Source organism: Rhagoletis pomonella, unplaced genomic scaffold (genome assembly GCF_013731165.1).
Source record: "Rhagoletis pomonella isolate Grant_MI unplaced genomic scaffold, Rhpom_1.0 Rhpom_scaffold_00005, whole genome shotgun sequence".
NCBI classification, from domain to species: Eukaryota; Metazoa; Arthropoda; class Insecta; order Diptera; family Tephritidae; genus Rhagoletis; species Rhagoletis pomonella.
The window spans coordinates 53,193,920-53,200,184 of NW_023458559.1; the positions used below are offsets into that span (position 1 = coordinate 53,193,920).

At 33.0% G+C, this 6,265-nt stretch overlaps 2 protein-coding genes across 6 annotated transcripts in view; one reads left to right on the forward strand and one right to left on the reverse strand.

The window, feature by feature from the left end:
• The window catches only part of LOC118739217 (long-chain-fatty-acid--CoA ligase 5-like), a 431,825-nt gene that overhangs the window by 27,375 nt on the left and 398,185 nt on the right, over positions 1–6,265 (forward strand). The window lies entirely within an intron of this gene.
• The window catches only part of LOC118739222 (beta-1-syntrophin-like), a 183,249-nt gene that overhangs the window by 13,616 nt on the left and 163,368 nt on the right, over positions 1–6,265 (reverse strand). The window lies entirely within an intron of this gene.

Here is a 6,265-nt window from a genome sequence, read left to right on the forward strand (position 1 = left end):
ATACACGTTTGACGGCCAATAGCAAAATAAATAATTAAAAATTGTATACAAAAAACCTATGTATGTAGGTACATTAGGCTGGTCCAAAAATGCATGTGAAAAAGTAAAGTCGGAATTTTTATGCGCTAGGATTGTTCTATAGCGAAAAAAATATACCTATGTTTTTTTTGAAATCAAAACATATTTAGATATCACTCAAAGCGCTCAAAGTTTTCCATGTTTTTATATGGGAGGATTCGAACCGACGATCCCACTCACTCAGCCAGTTGCCTACGCACTGTGCTAAGTTCGCCTTGTGAATTCTTGTTGCTTTTTTCCACTATTTCAATCGTTAAGCCAACTACAATCAAGCGCAACTGTTCCAGTGCTGTTTAAACTTGATCATGTGGTTGTTGGTTTTGTTGGTTTTTTTTAATATTTCTATTATTAGAATGTTTAACTTTTAGGTGTGCATGTCCTTAAGTTATTTGTTTTTCTTTGGTTATTTTATGGCCTTCTAACAATTATATTCAACAAATAAATATTTTTATTTATTTTATTTCATTTTAGTTTTTGTTAATTTATTTCTTTATTTTCTTTTATTTTTTCTATTATTTAGTTAAATTTTTTATTTTATTTTAATTTATTTCGTTTTAGTTAAAAATTATTATATTTTATTTTATTTTCGAATGAAACTTAAAAATTTACGAGTTTTAAAATAAACAAAGGAACGCCTTAATGTCAAATGGTCGATTTTAATACGAAGCCATATACAAGTATGTAAATATGTACATATGTATGTATGTATGTATGTATGTATTTATGAATTAAGCCCTACTTCCATTTAGCGCATTAAAATTAATGCGATTTCTTTGTGGTTTTGTTTTCGTACTGAACGTAATGAAATATCGCAATTTGTCGAGCACAAGAATGTGCACTCAATTTATTTAATTTCACTGAATTACACGTGTCGAATGAAAGAGCCCACACAGCTTTAAAATATGAAAATTGAATGCAATTGCGAAAACACAGACAAAAACGTACTCGCATACACACATGTGCATAAATATGTTGAGCATGAAAATTTATGTAAATTCTACTATGGATATCAATCGATCAATGAAGCACCAACAAATACATACATATGTATGTGCAAGCATAAGTGAGGTTATGAATCTTTAACGCAGTGATATTTCAGAATGGCATCTTTATCTACCAATTTCCCAATAAAATATATCTACCTCATTATTCCCTGAAAAAATTTAAGGACCAGGTGGTCCACGGGGTTGTGGTTTTAAAGTATGTGCAAAAGGACCAGGCTGCATACTAGTAACTTGTTATGCTGACCTGGACCACTTTAAACGTAAAAAACTCATATATGTATTGAACATCACCTCTTCGTGGTCCATCGGCAATATGATTCGGTTGCCGAATGACCCATGGTCCAAAAGGAGTAGTTGTCTAGGTGGTGCCATGTTATGCAGCGTTGGACCAGGTCCAATGACATCGCAATGTTAATGTAACCATACTTTCTCCATATATTTGGACCATTTTGGTTACTAGTGTTGGTTACAAAGTTGCGTGGTCCTGTAACAGTGTTTAACCTAGTCCCACTTAATGCAGGGTATATACATATGTGCGTGCATAAGCATTAATTGCCATTTTTGTACATATGTCTCTCGATTGGTAGTCACTGCGATGTAAATTTATGCCCGCTAGCGGCAACTGATCAACATAAAATATGCAGGGGAAAAAATTACGCGAATGAGAATATGTATACATATGTATTTATGTTCATGTGCATGCATGTAGCTACATGTAGCAGAGAAAACGTAAAATAATGCAAGTGAGAAAAATCCCACTAAAAGGCGTAATGTCCAGCCCAGAGTGATTGCCGTTAGCAAAAGCAGTTACAACACTATAGTACATTAAAAGCGCCGGCGTCGATGCTGTTGCACTTAAAAATGTAAATTCAATTTTGCGCATTGTACAACGACACATCGACACATCGCCACATCGGTACAACAACAGGACATCAGGCTGTCGGACTTGACATGAGCAATCAGCGAACAATCGAAGAGCTAAACGAAATAATGAATAAGCTGTGAGCAGTGTGACCGCGGGCCACAGTGGTTCGGATCGCAAATCTAGCTGGGCGAAACTATCTAAACAAATACTCGTTGATGGATCTTTACAGCACTTCTTACCTAGGGGATCTTTGAGTCGCTGATTACGAATCTGAAGTCACTTATCAAAAATTCAAAATGGCGGACTAAAATTTAAAAAAATCGGTAGATTTCTATGAAGCTGGGTATCTGGAGGGTTTCTGGGTCGCTGATTACATATCTAAAGTCATTTACCAAAAATTCAAAATGGCGGATCCAATATGGCGGACGAAAATTAAAAAAAATCGGTAGATTTCTATGTAACAGGGTATCTGGGGATTTTCTGGGTTGCTGATTACGAATCTAAAGTCATTTACTTAATTTACTTTATTTACTTCGGAACGATATTTCTCATCAGATATTTCTTTCAATTTACTAATCACATAATCACGGACACCTTGTTGTCTTTTAGAAGTTTCAGCAACACCAAATGTCAAACAACTCACTTCTTAAGATTTTATTTACCATGACTAAAATTTAAGATCACAGCAAGAAACACAAATAAATTTCAGAAAAAATTTTATGACAGCGCTTAAAGATTTGCATGCCTGTTGTATAATTTTTTAATTTCAGAAAGCAGAAAATTTGCGAGGTACTATTTTTTTTAACTCTTACATAACCAAAGGTTTTATAACTCCAAGTATTTTTCTGTTTTAACACACAACCTTTTTTTGTTTGTTTTCATATGTTAATGCTTTAATAAATGCAATTTCTATTTGAATGTATTGTCAGGAATGTATTCCAAGTACCATTAAGTATTTTAAAAACAAAAAAAATTTGACTTTCGTCCAGCTAGATCTGCTATCCGAACCACTGTGCGGGCTTGTGAAAAATTGTAGCAGAAAAGAGACTTAAAATGTGTCAATATGTATCACTGTATGTAATCATAACGAAAAGGTCTTACATGTATCAGCTCAACTGGGTATTAGTATAATAAAAACAGCAAAAATGTCTTATATATAATGTTGTTTTTAGTTTAAATACTTTTGTACTTATAGGACTCGGAATTCAAATTTTTTAATAATTTTTAAGGCAAAAATTATGCATTCCATTTGTTCTAGAGCAGAGCTATGCGGCAAACATAACAAGTTAAAAATAAAAGAAGTTCGAAATATAAAAAGTTATTTAAAGCATTTTTAGCTTGCTTACTATATCAGCTGGGTTACTTGGCATACAGTTTGGTTTGACAAAAAAAGACAATATGAGTTTGGAAAAGTATCAAAATTGAAAAAAAGTATCTCTCCAAAATTCATCGAAAAATGTATCACTTTTGCCGCACTTGGATCAAAAGGGTCACACTGGCTGTGAGTAGGGATGAAACGATACGAGTAAATACAAGTACATACTCGATACTTTTCGTTCGATACCAAGTAATTTTGGCATCGATACTTTTGAACCAAGTACTGAGTAGGAACCAAAAAAAAGTACTGGCATCGAAACCCGATACCAAGTTAAATTTTGCTGCGAAATTTTTTCCTCTACGTGTATGCCTAATATGAAACGCCCTGTGCCTTTTGGCAATTTAATTGCCAGGAAAATCCGCGAGAAGGTGCCAAAGTCGACATAATGCAAAGTATATACGATCTAATTGCTTTACCAAAGTCGAGAGTTTGCAACGTTTTCATGACCAATTGTTCGAGTGGAAGTGTGAAGTGGATAAATGTTCAGTACATGCGTTTTAACGCGATGCAAAAGTCACTGAATAACTCTATTATTCTTTGCGCTTTAAACGTTAGTGGGAAATACTAAAGGTAGGGACAAATAACTCTGTTATTGAAAAAAAAATAAAGAAAAAGAGTTGATTCAAAATACATATAAAAAAGATTCTTAGAAAACACTAAAATATTAAACGTATCGCAAGCCCAGAAAATTAAAACGCTATCTTCGAATCTAGTCTGTAAAAAAATAAACATATATATTAGAAGGGCTCAAAAAATACCCTTTGGAAATTCATAAACGCTACATCAAAATATTGTTATTTGTTAGAAAAAAATACACGATTTTTTTTATTTTGAAAAAAAAAAAAATTGGAGGTCGCACTACACCATTTCCAGTTGTAAATGAGAAAGCGTCAAATGAAATTGCGAAAGCGTCATTTGGAAATGAGAATAGTCAATTGTAAATGCGATATCGTCATTTGAAATTGAGAATAGTCAATTGTAAATGAGAAAAGGTCAATAGTAAATGAGAAAGCGTCATTTGTAATTGAGAGTAGTCAATTATAAATGAGAAAGCGTCAAATGAAAATGCGAAATCGTCTTTTGGAATTGAGAATAGTCAATTGTAAATGAGAAAGCGTCATTTGTAATTGAGAATAGTCAATTGTAAATGAGAAAGCGTCAATTGAAAATGAGAATAGTAAATTGTAAATGAGAAAGCGTCAAATGAAAATTCGAAAACGTCATTTGGAAATGAGAAACTCCTTTTTATTCAGAAATTATTTAGATGTTATTAAAAATGCAAGTTTATTATGTCCTAACTTGCATATCTTGTAAAGATAAGGCATTTCCATGGAAAGATGTTGCGTGCTGAAATACTCTCGCGCAGTCTCCTCCGGTGATTATAGTTTCGCGTCATCCACCAAATTCTCCAAATATTGCAGCCGTTGTTCAACAAGGTTTGGCCCATTTATGACTGGGTTTGAGATATGCCCCTTTACATGCATTTTGATTTTTCCCCAGATTATTTCAATGGGGTTTAGCATGGGGGTATATGGCGCTAAACGCAGCACTTTATTAATGAAATGTCCAAGTAATTTATATATATGCATATTTTTAACATACTTGATTTATATACTTTTTAATCGTAAAGTAGTTCTTCCGCCAGTGTAAAACAACTGCGACTTCCCGGCGAAAATAAAACCGAATAGTGTTCTCTATCGAGCTACATACATTGATCCGAGACATACCGTAATGGTTTAAGCAGATTCAAGAAGGTCATGATGAACTACATACATACATTTATATGTATATAAGTAATTCGTGAAGGTTTTTCGGAATTCGACCGGCATCGTTTTCATCCGAATATTGGCCAGCTTTATTTTCCTGTCTCCTTATCTATGTACATACTCTAATATGACGTAGCTTACAAACAGCAAAGATGAAGATCATAACCTTCTGAAAACTTAAAAATTCCGTTTTCAAACGCGTTTTATAGCGACATAATTGATTAAGTATTATCAGTGATAAGCGAATTTAAATCATCTATTATATATGCAGTACGCAATTCATTTACTTTTATTTCTCATTTCCAAATGACGCTTTCGCATTTTCATTTGATGCTTTCTCATTTACAATTGACTATTCTCAATTACAACTGACGCGTTCGCATTTTCATTTGACGCTTTCTCATTTACAATTGACTAACCTCATTTACAATTGACGCTTTCTCATCTACAATTGACTATTCTCATTTCCAAATAACGCTTTCGCATTTTCATTTGACGCTTTCTCATTTACAATTGACTATTCTCATTTTCAATTGACGCTTTCTCATTTAAAAATGACTATTCTCATTTACAATTGACGCTTTCGCATTTACAACTGCAAATGGTGTAGTCGGTTTTTTTATAAAAACGCTGATGTTTTCAATGTTTTATTTTCGTTACATGTTAAAGTGCAGCTAAAAATGTGGTTTTTACTATAATTACTCAGGTATTATTGGGGAAATGCCGCGCGTAAGTGAAAAAGAAAAGTTTTTACAATCATATTTCGAAGACATCTTCACTTATGTATATTTTTTTTAAGTATTCCAGAACAATAAAATACCATGTGTTTCGCGACTTTGAGTTTGCATTGATTGCCAGCTCAAATATTATGGCTGCGCTGCAAGGTGGCAAATTTTGCAACAAATGCGACATTTGCAATAACTTGGCGACGTTTCATGAATCCCACTAATATACTTTTAAAATTCAAAACTCAAACTCACACACACATCCTCATTTTAAATATCTATCATCAAAGTTCTGAACAATTTGATTTTTTTATTTTCAATTTTATGTGATTTTAAAATGCGTACAAATGCCAGAAATAAAATAATCATGGCCGACGAATTTAGAGAAGGTTTTTAATTCGTAATGTTTTTATCATGATAATTTCTATGAAATCCGATGCAAAAAAATG